The following is a 16,712-nucleotide window of genomic DNA, read 5'->3' on the forward strand; positions in this document are numbered from 1 at the left end:
CTCCTTAAGGGAGTGATGAAAAACCACGCCAAGCACTGCTGACAGAAACTCATGCTTTCTTCTCTCTCCTCTCTAGGCAACTGTGATCTCATGATAGCCAGCCTCCTGATTCCTAGACCAGAGCATAAGACACAGTGTTAAGGTTTTTTAAAAAACCAGAGGTTAAATGCATTTAGTGAGTGTTGTACTAAACCATTGCCTTGTAGGAACTTGCTGCCCCAATACCACCTGAGAAACATGATGCACTCTTGGCACCTGGAACTGCAGCACAGATGCTTGAAGATCTAATAAGTAGGGGTGAAAGAGGGAACAAACCAATGTATGCCAAGTTTTAGCATCACAAAATGCAGCTTGGGAAGGTTGGGGCCCCACCCTTCACACCTTCTGTTCTTCTATCAATATCTTCTCACCAGCAAGGTGGCTTCATAATTTCCAGGGTCAAGTGCAAAATCCAATGGTGGGTCCCTTGTTCAAAAATTATTACAAATATTAGGTAGTGGGGGGGCAAGATGGGGGGAGAGTAGGGTCCCCAAGTCACCTGTCCCCACCAAATTACCTAGATAATTTTCAAATCATCCTGAAAACCTATGAATTCAGCCTGAGATTTAAAGAGAGAACAGCTGGAATGCTACAGTGAGAAGAGTTCACGCTTCTATCAAGGTAGGAAGACAGAAAAAAAAAAAAAGAAAGAAAGAAAAAGCATCCAAGGGGGAGGGGCCCTGCAAGGAGCAGGACTAAGGCCTCGGGGCGAGTGTCCCCAGGATAGGAAAGCCCCGACCCAGAGAAGCAGGAGCTTCACCAATCTTCCCGGAGGGAAAGGCACTGGCATGGAGTTGGAGCAGGATCCCAGGAGGGGCGGGGATGCCCTCAAGCTCCCAGGGACACTAACAGACACCTGTGCCCCCGAGGAGAGTGCCACACCCCGCGCAGAGCTCCCTAAAGGGCTGCAGCGAGCACCCAGCGGGGCCCCGGGAGCGCTCGGAGGCGGCTCAGGCAGCGGCTCCGCGAGGAGGGAGGTGCGTGGCCCGGGAGCCCGATTCCAGCGGCGCCGGGAGCCAAGGGTGCTGGGGGACACAGCCCAGGATCCTGCATTCCCCCCATGACAGGCGGAGGCCGGGAGGGCATAGGACAGCAAGGACACTCCTGCCGACAGGCCGCCCCAAGCTGATCAGATCAGCGCCCCCGCCCCCGGAGCATCCAGGCCCCTGCAGACTGAGAGCTCTGTAGTTACTGCAAAAACTGACTCCAGGGATGGAGAGCTGGCCGCCGCCACTGTTGCTGTTCCTCCTGGTGTCACCTTGTACCTGGGACTGAGCAGGGGCTTCACAGGATAAACAGCTCCCACTGAGCCGAGCACCTGGCAAGGGGCTAGGCAGCACCCAGGTGCAAACACCTGAGAATAAGCACAGCAGGCCCCTCCCCCAGAATACCAGCTGTAAGGACAGGGGAAAAGCAAGTTATTGACCAAGCAGCACTGGAAACTTCCAGGGGAACTCGAGGGATTTATAGTATATAGAATCAGAGGATATTCCCCCTTGTTTTTTGTTTTCTGTTTGCTTCCTCCCCTTTCTTTTTCCTCTTTTTTTCTTCTTTTTTTTTCTTGTTTCTCTTCTCTCTTTTTCTCCTTTTTCCAGTACAACTTGTTTTTGGTCACTCTGCACTAAGCAAAATGACTAGAAGGAAAAACTCACCTCAAAAGAAAGAATCAGAAACAGTCCTCTCTCCCACAGAGTTACAAAATTTGGATTACAATTCAATGTCAGAAAGCCAATTCAGAAGCACAATTATAAAGATACTGGTGGCTCTAGAAAAAAGCATAAAGGATTCAAGAGACTTCATGACTGCAGAATTTAGATCTAATTAGGCATAAATTAAAAATCAATTAAGTGAAATGCAATCCAAACTAGAGCTCCTAATGACGAGGGTTAATGAGGAAGAAGAATAGAGTGAGAAGACAAGTTGATGGAAAGGAGGGAAACAGAGGAAAAAAGAGAAAAACAATTAAAAGATCATGAGGATAGGTTAAGGGAAATAAATGACAGCCTGAGAAGGAAAAATCTATGTTTAATTGGGGTTCCCGAGGGCGCCGAAAGGGACAGAGGTCCAGAATGTGTATTTGAACAAATCATAGCTGAGAACTTTTCTAACCTGGGAAGGGAAACAGCCATTCAGATCCAGGAGATAGATCCCCGCCCCCTAAAAATCAATAAAAACCGCTCAACACCTCCACATTTAATAGTGAAGCTTGCAAATACCAAAGATAAAGAGAAGATCCTTAAAGCAGCAAGAGACAAGAAATCTCTAAATTTTATGGGGAGAAATATTAGGTTAACAGCAGACCTCTCCACAGAGACCTGGCAGGCCAGAAAGGGCTGGCAGGATATATTCAGTGTCCTAAATGAGAAGAACATGCAGCCAAAAATACTTTATCCAGCCAGGCTCTCATTCAAAATGGAAGAAGAGATAAAGAGCTTCCAAGATAGGCAGAAATTGAAAGAATATGTGACCACGCAGCCAGGTCTGCAAGAAATACTAAGGGGGACTCTGTAAAAGAAAGAGGAAATCCAAGGAAACAATCCACAAAAACAGGGACTGAATAGGTATCATGATGTCACTAAACTCATATCTCTCAATAGTAACTCTGAACGTGAATGGGCTTAATGACCCCACCAAAAGTCTCAGGGTTTCAGACTGGATAAAAAAGCAAGACCCATCTATTTGCTGTTTACAAGAGACTCATTTTAGACATAAGGACACCTACAGCCTGAAAATAAAAGGTTGGAGAACCATTTACCACTCAAATGGTCCTCTAAAGAAAGCAGGGGTAGCCATCCTCATATCAGATAAACTAAAGTTTATCCCAAAGACTGTAGTAAGAGATGAAGAGGGACACTATATCATACTTAAAGGATCTATCAAACAAGAGGACCTAACAATATCAATATTTATGCCCCGAATGTGGGAGCTGCAAAGTATATCAATCAATTAATAACCAAAGTTAAGACATACTTGGATAATAATACACTTATTCTTCGTGACTTGAATGTAGCGCTTTCTATAATTGACAGGTATTCTAAGCACAACATCTCCAAAGAAACGAGAGCTTTAAATGATACACTGCACCAGATGGATTTCACAGATATTTAGAGAATTTTACATCCAAATGCAACTGAATACACATTCTTCTCAAATGCACATGGAAATTTCTCCAGAATAGACCACATACTGGGTCACAAATCAGGTCTTAACAGATATCAAAAGATTGAGATCATCCCCTGCATATTTTCAGACCATAATGCTTTGAAATTGGAACTAAATCACAAGAAGAAGTTTGGAAGGATTCCAAACACGTGGAGGTTAAAGACCATCCTGCTAAAAGATGAAAGGGTCAACCAGGAAATTAGAGAAGAATGAAAAATATTCATGGAAACTAATGAGAATGAAGATACAACTGTTCAAAATCTTTGGGATACAGCAAAAGCAGTCCTAAGGGGGAAATACATCGCAATACAAGCATCCATCCAAAAACTGGAAAGAACTCAAATACAAAAGCTAACCTTGCACCTAAAGGAGCTGGAGAAAAAACAGCAAAATGGATGCAAAAATTCTCAACAAGATACTAGCCAATAGGATCCAACAATACATTAAGAAGATTATTCACCATGACCAAGTGGGATTTATCCCCAGGATGCAAGGCTGGCTCAACACTCATAAAGCAATCAATGTGATTGATCATATCAGCAAGAGAAAAAACAAGAACCATATGATTGTCTCCATAGATGAAGAGAAAGCATTTGACACAATACAGCATCCATTCCTGATCAAAACTCTTGAGGGTGTAGGGATAGAGAGAACATTCTTCAGCATCTTAAAAGCCATCTACAAAAAGCCCACAGCAAATATCATTCTCAGTGGGGAAGCACTGGGAGCCTTTCCCCTAAGATCAGGAACAAGACAGGGATGTCCACTCTTACCACTGTTATTCAACATAGTACTAGAAGTCCTAGCCTCAGCAATCAGGAAACAAAAAGAAATAAAGGGCATTCAAATTGGCAAAGAGAAGTCAAACTCTCCTTCTTTGCAGATGACATGATACTGTCATAGAAAACCCAAAAGAGTCCACCTCAAGATTGCTAAAACTCATACAGTAATTTGGCAGTGTGGCAGGATACAAAATCAATGCCCAGAAGTCAGTGGCATTTCTATACACTAATAATGAGACTGAAGAAAGAGAAATTAAGGAGTCAATCCCATTTACAATTGCACCCAAAAGCATAAGATACCTAGGAATAAACCTAACCAAAGAGGTAAAGGATCTATACCCTAAAAACTACAGAACACTTCTGAAAGAAATTGAGGAAGACACAAAGAGATGGAAAAATATTCCATGCTCATGGATTGGAAGAATTAATATGTGAAAATGTCAATGTTACACAGGGCAATTTACACATTTAATGCAATCCCGATCAAAATACCATGGACTTTTCTTCAGAGTGTTGGAACAAATTATTTTAAGATTTGTGTGGAATCAGAAAAGACCCCGAATAGCCAGGGGAATATTAAAAAAGAAAACCATAGCTGGGGGCATCTCAATGCCAGATTTCAGGTTGTACTACAAAGCTGTGGTCATCAAGACAGTGTGGTACTGGCACAAAAACAGACACATAGATCAATGGAACAGAATAGAGAACCCAGAAGTGGACCCTCAACTTTATGGTCAACTAATATTTGACAAAGGAGGAAAGACTATCCACTGGAAAAAAGACAGTCTCTTCAATAAATGGTGTTGGGAAAATTGGACATCCACATGCAGAAGAATGAAACTAGACCACTCTCTTTCACTATACACAAAGATAAACTCAAAATGGATGAAAGATCTAAATGTGACACAAGATTCCATCAAAACCCTAAAGGAGAACACAGGCCACACCCTTTTTGAACTCAGCCACTGTAACTTCTTGCAAGATACATCCATGAAGGCAAGAGAAACAAAAGCAAAAATGAATTATTGGGACTTCATCAAGATAAGAAGCTTTTGCACAGCAAAAGATACAGTCAACAAAACTAAAAGACAACCTACAGAATGGGAGAAGATATTTGCAAATGACGTATCAGATAAAGGGCTAATTTCCAAGGTCTATAAAGAACTTACTAAAATCAACAGCAAAGAAACAAACAATCCAATCATGAAATGGGCAAAAGACATGAACAGAAATCTCACAGAGGAAGACTTAGACATGGCCAACACACACATGAGAAGATGCTCTGCATCACTTGCCATCAGGGAAATACAAATCAAAACCACAATGAGATACCACCTCACACCAGTGAGAAGGGAAAATTAACAAGGCAGGAAACAACAAATGTTGGAGAGGATGTGGAGAAAGGGGCACTCTCCTGCACTGTTGGTGGGAATGTGAACTGGTGCAGCCACTCTGGAAAACTGTGTGGAGGTTCCTCAAAGAGTTAAAAATAGACCTGCCCTACGACCCAGCAATTGCACTGCTGGGGATTTACCCCAAAGATACAGATGCAATGAAACGCCGGGACACCTGCACCCCGATGTTTCTAGCAGCAATGTCCACAATAGCCAAACTGTGGAAGGAGCCTTGGTGTCCATCGAAAGATGAATGGATAAGGAAGATGTGGTCTATGTATACAATGGAATATTCCTCAGCCATCAGAAATGACAAATACCCACCATGTGCTTCGACGTGGATGGCACTGGAGGGTATTATGCTGAGTGAAATAAGTTAATCAGAGAAGGACAAACATTATATGGTCTCATTCATTTGGGGAATATAAAAATAGTGAAATGGAATAAAGGGAAAAGGAGAGAAAATGAGTGGGAAATATCAGAGAGGGAGAAAGAACATGAGAGACTCCTAACTCCTGGAAACAAACAAGGGGTGGTGGAAAGGGAGGTGGGCGGGGGGCTGGGGTGACTGGGTGAAGGGCCCTGAGGGGGGCACTTGATGGGATGAGCACTGGGTGTTATGCTATATGTTGAGAAATTGAAATCCAATAAAAAAGAAAAAGAAAAAAAAGAAAAAGAAAAAGAAAAAGCTCTTTCCATCTTAAAAAATATATATATTAGGTAGTGACATTAGAGCCCTAAGTCAAATGCGAGACTTCTGAATGTGGAGGCCTATGGAACCATCCACGTTACAGCCATCAAGCTGGTCCTTCCACCAGTTGACGTAAGGGGAGGAGTTATTGAAGATGGAGTACAACTTGTTGTGGACCCGTTTTGCCCATTTGCTACAGACAATCCCTGGAAGTAAGCCACCATTCTCCACTCAGCTTTGAGCCCCTAGGTATTGTCTGATGTAACTCATTCTCCATTTGGGCAAAGACACAACTAATTCCTGCCTTGTAACACCACAGACTCTCCAAGATGCTGCCATTAACCAAGGATCTTCCCACAAGCACCTGCCTACCTGCAGTAGGATTATCATAAGAGTGCATCAGCCATAAGACATCTTGAATGCTAAAATGTAGAGCTTCTAGAGAGCAGCCCTGCTTGTCTTTCTTTGAAGGCTTGAAAGAAAGGAAGCCTCTCCCTCCTGGACACTGCCACAGCGTGGTCATTCCAGAGAGGGTTATGATTGCATATTTCTGTCTTCCCCCTGAGTGCACAATGGACGGTTGACAATGTGGTATGACTACAGCGTCACTCAGAACCTCTGATCCCATCCCCCCTGGTAATAAACATTTCTCTTTTTCTAGTTACTGTCATCAAAAGAGCCATTTCTATGTCTTGTCGCAGTGCTTCTCAAATTCTCCCCCAATACCTAATATCTTTCAGGACAAAGGAAAAAGAACGGCACCACTGAGATATGGGGATGCAAGTGTAAAGCTTCAGAAAAACTGAAATTCATATGTGAATCTTCATATTTCATCTGTAAATGTCATGAGAATGTTTACAGTACTAAGTGCTATCACACTTTTTTTATGAAAATAGCATTTTTAAGTAACCAGGAAACTTCTCTTACATCCTCTTCAAGAAAAATTGATGAAGTTTTATCATCTTCATCGTATGGCTCCCTGTATTTTCTGATAAGTGGGTCCACTTTTAAAAATTCGGATATTGGGGGATCTCTGGGTGGCTCAGCGGTTTAGCACCTGCCTTCAGCCCAGGGTGTGATCCTGGGGTCCTGGGATCAAGTTCCTCATTGGGCTCCCCACAGAGAGCCTGCTTCTCCCTCTGCCTGTGTCTCTGCCTCTCTGTCTCTCTCTGTCTCTCTCTCTCTCTCTCTCAAGAATAAATAAATAAAATATTTTAAAATAAATAAATTAATTAATTTATTAAATAAAAATTCAGAGATTAAGTCTCTTGGTTTGTTACTAGAAAAATACTTGTTGAGTGACAAGTCAGTGATCCATTTATCAGTCGAGTACACGTTAGTATGAATAAGCTTATTAGAACTTATTCTAGGGGTCCCTGGGTTGCTCAGTCAGTTAAGTGTCTGACTTTTCATTTTGGCTCAAGTCATGTTCTCAGTATTGTGAGATCAAGCCCCAAGTCGGGTTCTACATTGGATGGGTAGCCTACTTAAGATTCTCTCTCTCCCTCTGCCCCTCTCCCCCTTCTCTCCCTCCCTAAAAAAATAAAAAAGAAATAAAAGAACTTTTTCTAAGCAAGGGTGAGGGTGAAGGTAGAAGGGAATAAAGTACAGTTATGCAGAGACCTACAAGGAAAGAAAGGAATCCCATTAAGTGAAAATAATGACATTAAGCTGGGCTCAGACTCCTCCATATCAAGTCTCATATTTCCTCTCTGGCAAGTTTTTATCCTTCATTAAAATAATCTGAATATTCACTTCAAAGCATTTTCACTGGAAAGAACCATTAAAGTTCCATTAACCTGGTCCGCATTCCCATTGCCTTCACCGTGGGCTGCCAAAGTGCCCACTACACAGCAAGATCACTAAATACACTTCCATCAACATGAGCAGGCACGAATGTCTCCATTTTGGAGTTCTGTCTCCTTCTAGCAGGCTCAAGCTCTTACATCACTGTGTCTTCAACCAACGTATATCTCATTCTTCAACCTAAAATTGATTTCAAGGAGAATTTCATTTGAAACCAAAGGGCTTTAGAGGTATAAAAAATGTTAATGTATTGGCTTAAATTCAGAGGCAAAAAGAAAATTCATTCGATGATATCAGAATCACTTTAATGGAAAGATATGATCTTCCCAACCATAAAAATATTACTGATTACAATAATAGGTAGAAACGGCACAAACGAATTGTTGGGGTTTACTCAACATCTTACTCATTGCACTCAGGGAAATTCAAGGCCAGTGTAAAATCTTCCCTCTGGTCAGAGCAAGTGAGAGGAGCCCCAAGCCCCCTCCCTCATGAGAGGGCGAAGAGCACAGTTTGAATCCAACACTGAGGGTGGGACTCCCATCCTGCATATCTTAGATGCATCAGGGCCTGTCCCTCTACTGTTTCTGTCTTCATGTTTCAAAGCCGAGTGATGCCAACACTCAGATTGTAGGATGATCATAAGGCTCAAAATCAAATTGAGATATTTAGGTCTAATTATTTTTCAAACATCCACATTAAAGTGTTTCACAGACACGAGTTCATCATTTCCTGCCTTCTCACTGTTCCATTCCCACGGAAATCAGGTTTCTTTTTTTATTTTTTTAAATTCAAATTAACATATACTACATTATTAGTTTCAGAGGTAGAATTTAGTGATTCCTCAGTGGTATATAACATTCAGTGCTCATTACATGAAGTCGGGTTTCTGTTCCTGTTCCATCTCACTTTGTAAGAATAGCTGACAAAAATCTATAAGGAATTTTTCTTGAGTGAAGTAGGAAGTGTGAATAACAGAAGATGAATCTACATATTACATAGCTATATCATAATATAATATATCTATTTTTGCATATTAGTAACTGCATTTCCACACTAAGAGAAAGGATATGAAGCAGTCAGGTGATTTACTAACATCATAGCCTGGATTGGAAAAATTTCCTGAAGAAAAGAAATGAGGGTGGCAGATTTTGATTCATAGCCTGGAAGTAATAGCCATGGAAGTCCCTCATTTATTTAATATTTATTAAATATATACTTCTGAAGCTTGATGTTAATGTAAGGTCTTAAAAAAAGAAGCTCACATAGGGTAAGAAGAAATAAGTAAAATTTTGATCATAATGAACACAATCTGTTCTGATATAAGGAGACGTACTCAAAGAAAATTCAAAGCTGGAAGTGGATATTTGGTGGGTGGTGTGTGGCGGTGCAATGGGCTTGTTCCGTTCTCCCACTCTGCTTTCCCATGTTCCAGTGTTTGTCACAGAATGTGTTAAGTGACCTTGGGTTTTCATTCACCTGTCAACAGATGTAATGTTTCTCCAAGTTTCTCACAGGAAGCAGTGAGGATGGATGGGAACATGTGCTCCAGCTTCATGCTCCTCAGAAAAGATGGCACCAAAATAGAAGACTAGTTACCTTGTATCCTGAAAGGAAAATATGCTGAAATAATGTATTGTTCCCTCCAGGGAGTAGAAAGTTCTACTGCTCCTTGGGCAGAAGGTCCTGATTAATTTCCTGGTACCAAATAACTATTGTGTTTGAGAAGAAGCATTTCTTCAGATTTTCATACCCAAGTTTTTACCTGTTCTGGCCGCTTGGAAGTGAGCATTATTTAAATTCATCATCAATGCTGGAAAATCTAGAAATCATGTTGAACATTAAATACACATATTTTTATATCTGACAATTGATAGTTCTAACATAGGGTTTTTGTTTTTTGGTTTTTGGTTTGTTTGTTTTTTTTTGTTTGTTTGTTTTTGTTGTTGTTGTTGTTGTTTAGTTTTATTTTAAAGTTGAAACACTTTAAAGGAAATGCCAAGATAAACCTGAGGTCACAAATTCAAGCTCTCTGCATTTTACATGTATTCTCCACTTTCCAAAAGTTCACATTATTCACTTCACTTTTGCAAAAGACATAATTTGTACCTGTTTTCACTAAACAAAAGCAATCCAGAGTGGATGCTTGCTTTACCAAAAGAAAAGGTTTTGTTTTTGTTTTTATTTGTTTTTGTTTTTGTTTTTTATCTGTGACTCTATAATGTACTCTTCACACCACTGTGGCTTACGAAAGATTTCATAGAAACACTCCCCTTTTGGTGAGTGGAGAAAACCTGTATGGTGATGTCTGTTATCTAATATCCATCACATAATATGGACTGAATCTTTTCATACAAATGATTTTTTTTCTTGCCTCTCTGTCTGAATTGTTCTAGTTATTTAATTGGCCATTTCCCCATATGTTTTGAACCTGATTTTAATATGTCTCAGCTCTAAAAGCATTTCATATAATCTGTGTATTTCATGGCTTTTCACTAATACAAAAGAACTTGGCAAAAATTGACATTATAGAATCTTGCCAACGAAATCAGACATTAGCATGCAGAGGCCAAACTAAACTAACTCTTCATAGTTAAAACATGTTTTTGCTGCTGGTTAATTTGCTTAATCCAAGCCCATTAAGTGGGTAATTTTAGATTAGACCTGCTGCCTTTACTCAAATCAACATGCCTTCTCCATCTGCTCTGAATTCTTATTAAAGATGTGGCTTGGCCATTACCAAGTGCACAGGTAAGGATCATCTATCCACTCAAATACCTCCTAATTTTCTAAAAAGTCACATGCTCTGATGAGTTTAGGAAGCACACGAAAGTAAGAATGGAGCTTAAAATATTAAATATGATTAACAGCTTGAACAGTGCCTATATTAGTGAAAATTATTTCATAAATTGATCTCTACATTGTTTCAGAATCGTGCCAAGGAAAAATGGTGGAATGCAAATATCAAGGACTCTTACAACAACAGCAATGGCTGATTAAGACATGGCTGGTGTGGGGCACATGGGTGGCTCAGTTGGTTAAGTGGCCAACTCTTGATTCAGCTCAGGTCATGATCTCAGTCAGGGTCTTGGGATCAAGCTCTGCATTCACCAGGCAGTCTGTGTGAGCATTCTCTCTATTCCTCTTCCTCTCTCCCTCCACATCTCTAAAAATAAATAAATAAGTCTTTTTAAAAAAAGTGTCTGCTGTAAGTAGAGTGAAATGTAGAAGTCAATTTACTTATAGACGCAGTATGTTCCAAGTGGCCACTTTCATTAAAGGAGACCAGATGAATTTACTTGAGGGAACTTGTTTTCCCAATGATTATAATAGTGGGTCAGGAGGAGCAGAAGCAACTCAGTGGAGCTCTGAATTCAGGAGTTCTCAACACTGGCTGCATGTTAGAACCACGTGGGTTGTTAAAGAATCCAGATGGATCCTATGGCATGGGCCCGGATGCATAGTGCTAGAGATGGCTGGGATACAATATGTTCAGAAATTTCCTCAGGTGACTTTAATATGCAGCAAGAATTGAGGTTTATGTTTAGTTCAAAGCAATTCCATTGAAAGGTCTTATTCTTTAGTCTCTATATTTTCTTACTCTAAAGCCAAAAGTGAAATGGAATTGCCGTTTGTGACCTGCATTCTGGCAGGGGTTCTTCTGTGACTATCTGGCTGAGAGAAAACCCCTAGATCAGTGCTGCACACACACTTCCATTGGCATAGGAATCACTCACCTGGAGATGTTCTGTTTCAGGAGATCTTGGACAGGGTTCACAATTCAGCATGACTAACAAACTCCCAGGGAATGCTGAGGCTGAGGAGCCTGAGCACCACATTTTGAGTGCTAGAATCTACAATTTATTTGTTTAATAAACAACATTCCTCCCAAACACCATTAAAAATTTTAATAAATTTGTATTAGTGGGGAGAATAAGAAGATTCAATAAACTGTCCATGGATAACTATCCACACCAATTATTATAATATGCATGTCTTGATTTCTTACTACTTATATGTGTAAACATAACTATTTCAATGAAATTCTGTCACTTTGTAAACAAATATAACAGGGTATCTTTCTTACCTGGGAATTTTGATATTCCCCACTCTTTAGATCCAGGGATGCCCCCAACATCTGCTACAAACTCAATCCACAGACTTGCATTGTGAGAACTACACTTGCATTTTATGTGACTCCACCTAGTATTGAATCTGAATTACCAATTACTTAGATGGGTAGAAAAAAAAAACAGTGCTAGCTCTTTGGGGTGCAATTTCCAAAGCTCTGGATCCATAGCTCATGGACTTTCTCATGCCAAAGCACCAGGTGAGGAGAGGCCAACCAGGTGCTTCCTCACTGGTCCACAAAATAGCCTGCCCATAGCAGCAGGAGCTACAGGTTTAAGGCAGAGGGACAACTCCGCCCATTAGGCTTTGATGGACTGATTGATTTACAGCTTACCATGAGGACATTCACCTCAATGATTCATTCAACTGATGTTTTCATTTATGGAAAGATAGGATAATTCCCTATAACATAAATGGTAGCATGATGGCCATCACATCCATCTCAAAGCACTTGGCCAATTTTTCTAGGTGAGATGTGCAGAGGCAAAGGGATTTAATGAGAGACATAGATGCCCTCCTAAAGTTTCTGTTGAATAAAACTTCATTGAGTGGGCAGCTCCGGTGGCTCAGCGGTTTAGCATTGCCTTCAGCCCGGGGTGTGATCCTGGAGACCCGGGATAGAGTCCCACGTCGGGCTCCCTGCATGGAGCCTGCCTCTTTCTCTCTCTCTCTCTCTCTCTCTCTCTCTCTCTCTCCCTGTGTGTGCCTCTCATGAATAAATAAATAAAATCTTAAAAAAAAAAAAACTTCACTGAGGAACATGAAGTTGCCTGTTCTACTGCCAATGCTGTTACTGCTTTTTTTTTTTTACAAATTTCTCTAATCTGATCAAATTGTATCATCATTTAAGTTTCCTCTTTTAAGTATTTCCTATACATTTGATTAATCCTTTTTTCTAACAATGTTTCTGTCTTTTAATTTGAAAGAGTTCTTTCTGTTGTGTTACAGATATTTGTCTTGACTTGGAACGGATTTACCCTATACTTCATTCTCTTACCCAGAAGTGAATGTATGAGCCTCTATAGTATGTCCTTCAGCATTTCAGGTGCCAGGAATGTTCCAGGAACAGTTTTTTTGACTCAACTACAGCAAAGGAGCCTAGAGCTGGCAAGGACAATCCTTGTCCCCATTCAGTAGTCATTGTCCTTATCTCTGTCCCCCGGCCAAGTGTGAGCCACAGGAGATGTGTCTTGCATACTCCTGAGATAGTGAATGATTAATTAGATTAACGCTGTGTGCATGAGAGACTCCTAACTCTGGGAAACGAACAAGGGGTGGTAGAAAGGGAGGTGGGCGGGGGTGGGGGTGACTGGGTGACAGGCAATGATAGGGGCACTTGATGGGATGAGCACTGGGTGTTATGCTATATGTTGGAAAATTGAACTCCAATAAAAAATAATAATAAAAATTAAAAAATAATAAAAATAAAAAACTGTGTATGCACACACACGTGCACACACCCGTCAAAACAATTTTCAAATGTAGTAGAATCTAAAAAGAAATTTGTTGGACTTCCAGGGAAGATGGCAAAATAGAAGGATCCTAAGTTTACCTCATCCCAGGAGTACACCTAAATAACACCCATATCAGTATAAATAACCTAGGTCACAAACCACACAGTGTTAGAACAGACTCTCCACAGGTGATTCCTATGCCAGTGAAGCATGTTCAGCACTGGTTTAGGGGATTGCTCTCAGCCATGTAGTCACAGAAGACCCCTGCCAATAAACAGAAGTCCAGGACCAGATGGCCTCATAGGTGAATTCTATCAAACATTTATTGAAAAGTAGATATTTATTCTTCTAAAACTATTACAGAAAATAGGAAAAAAATCTTCCAAATTCATTCTAAGAATCCAGCACTACCCTGATGTGAAAACCAGATAAAGACACTATAAAACAAGAGAACTACAGGCCAATATCTCCAATGAACATATGTGCAAAAATCCTTAATAAAATATTAGCAAATTGAATCCAATAATACATTTTTTAAAACTTTCACTACAATCAAATGGGATTTATTTCTGGGATTCAAGGATAGTTCAATATTTGCAAATAAATCAATATGACATCACATCAATGAGAGAAAGCATAAAAACCATATGATTATTAGTAGATATAGAAAAAGCATTTGACAAAGTACAACATCCATTCATGATAAAAATCCTCAACTAAGTAAGTTTAGAGGAAATATACCTCAACATAATAAAGGCCACAAATGAAAAACCCACAGTTATCATACACAGTGTTGAAAAACAGAGATTTTCCCTTAATATTAGGAGCGAGAAAAGAATGTCCACTCTCACCACCATTATTCAACATATCACAGTAAGGCCCTGCCATAGCAATCAGACAAGAAAAAGAAATAACAGGAATCCAATTTTTTTAATTTTTTTTTATTTATTTATGATAGTCACACAGAGAGAGAGAGAGGCAGAGACACAGGCAGAGGGAGAAGCAGGCTCCATGCACCGGGACCCCGACATGGGATTCGATCCCGGGTCTCCAGGATCAAGCCCTGGGCCAAAGGCAGGCGCCAAACTGCTGCGCCACCCAGGGATCCCCAGGAATCCAATTTTTAAGGAAGAAGTAAAACTTTCACCATTTGCAAATGACATGATACTATATATAGAAAATCCTAAAGATTCCACTAAAAAAATTCTAGAACTAACAAATGAATTCAGTAAGGCAGGATAAAAAATCAATATACAGAAATCTTGCATTTCTTTATGCTATTAATGAAGTAGCAGAAAGAGAATTTAAGAAAATAGTTCTATTTACAATTGCATCAAAAGTAATAGATTACCTAAGAATAAAGTTAACCAAGGAGGAGGAAGACCTGTACTCTGAAAATTATAAAACATAGAAGAAAAAAACTGAAGATAACATAAACAAATGGAAAGATTGCCATGCTTATGGGTTGGTAGAACAAATACTGTTAAAATGTCTACACTACTCAAAACAATCTACAGATTTAATATAATCCCTATAAAATCCTAAAAAGAATTTCTCATAGAACTAGAACAAGTAACCCTAAAATTTGTGTGGAACAACAGAAGACCCCAAATAGCCAAAGCAATCTTGAAAAAGAACATCAAAACTGTGCATTTCAAGATACACTACCAAGCTGTAGTAATCAAGACAGTATGATACTGGCATAAAAATAGACACATAGATCAATTAAACGAAATAAAAAACCTGGAAATAAACCCACAACTACATGGCCAATAAATCTTCAACAGAGCAGGAAAAAATCTGCAATGGGAAAGACTGTCTCTTCAACAAATGGTGTTGGGAAAACTGAACAAATACATGCAAAAGAATGAAACTGGATCACTTTCTTATACCATACACAAAGATAAACTCAAAATGGATTAAAGGTCACATGTGAGACCTGAAACCATAAAAACCCAGAAGAGAGCACAGACAGTAATTTCTCTGGCATCTGCTGTAGCATCATTATTCTGGATCTGTCTCTTGAGGAAAAAAAGCAAAAATAAACTATTGGGACATAATTTTGATATATTGAAATTAAAAGCTTCTGCACAATGAAGGAAACAAATCAACAAAACTAAAAGACAAGCTACTTAATAGAAGAAAATATTTGCAAATGACATATCCGATAAAGGATTAGTATCCAAAACATATAAAGAACTTGTCAAGCTCAACACTCAAGAAACAACCAATCTAGTTTAAAAAATGGGTCGAAGACATGAATAGACATATCTCCAAAGAAGATATACAAAGGCAAACAGACACATGAAAAGATGCTCACCATCACTCATCATCGTGGAAATGCAAATCAAAACTACAAGGAGATAGCATCTCACACCTGTCAGAATAGCTAAAATAAAAAATATAAGAAACAACAAGTGCTGACAAGGATGTGGAGAAAAAGGAACTCTCTTGTACTGTGAGTGGGAATGCAAACTGGTGCAGCCACTGTGGAAAACCATACAGAGACTCCTCAAAAAGTTAAAAAATGAACTACCCTGTGACACAGTAATCACACTACTGCTTATTTTCCCCCAAAATACAAAAACACTAATTCAAAGGAATACACACACCCCTATGTTTATTGCAGCATTATTTATAATAGCCAAGATATGGAAGCAGCCCAAGTGTCCATTGACAGATGATTGGATGAAGAAGAGGTGGTGTGTGTGTGTATATATATATACAAGTAGTGTGATATTATATATATATATATATATATATAGTATTATATATAATGGTATTATATATATGGTATTATATATATATATATAATGGTATATTATTCAGCCATAAAAATAATGAAATCTTGCCATTTGCAACAACATGGACGGATCTAGAGAACATAATGCTAAGTGAAATAAGTTAGAGAAAGACAAATACCACATGATTTCATTCATATGTGGCATTTAAGAAACAAAACAAAGAAAAGGAGGGATACAAATGAGAAATAGACTCTTAACTCTAGAGAACAAACTGATGGTTACCAGAGGGAAGGTGGATGTGGGGATAGGTGAAATAGGTAAAGGGGATTGAGTATACTTAACATGATGAGCACTAACATGCAGAATTATTGAATCACTATACTGTACCCCTGAAATATAACAGTGTATATTTGTTACACTGGAATTAAAATTTTTTAAATTCTAAGATATAAGTATACACACATAAAATTTTAAAAGTATACATAATCTCATAAAAATGAAAAGACAGT

Source organism: Canis lupus, chromosome 31 (genome assembly GCF_048164855.1).
Source record: "Canis lupus baileyi chromosome 31, mCanLup2.hap1, whole genome shotgun sequence".
NCBI lineage: Eukaryota > Metazoa > Chordata > Mammalia > Carnivora > Canidae > Canis > Canis lupus.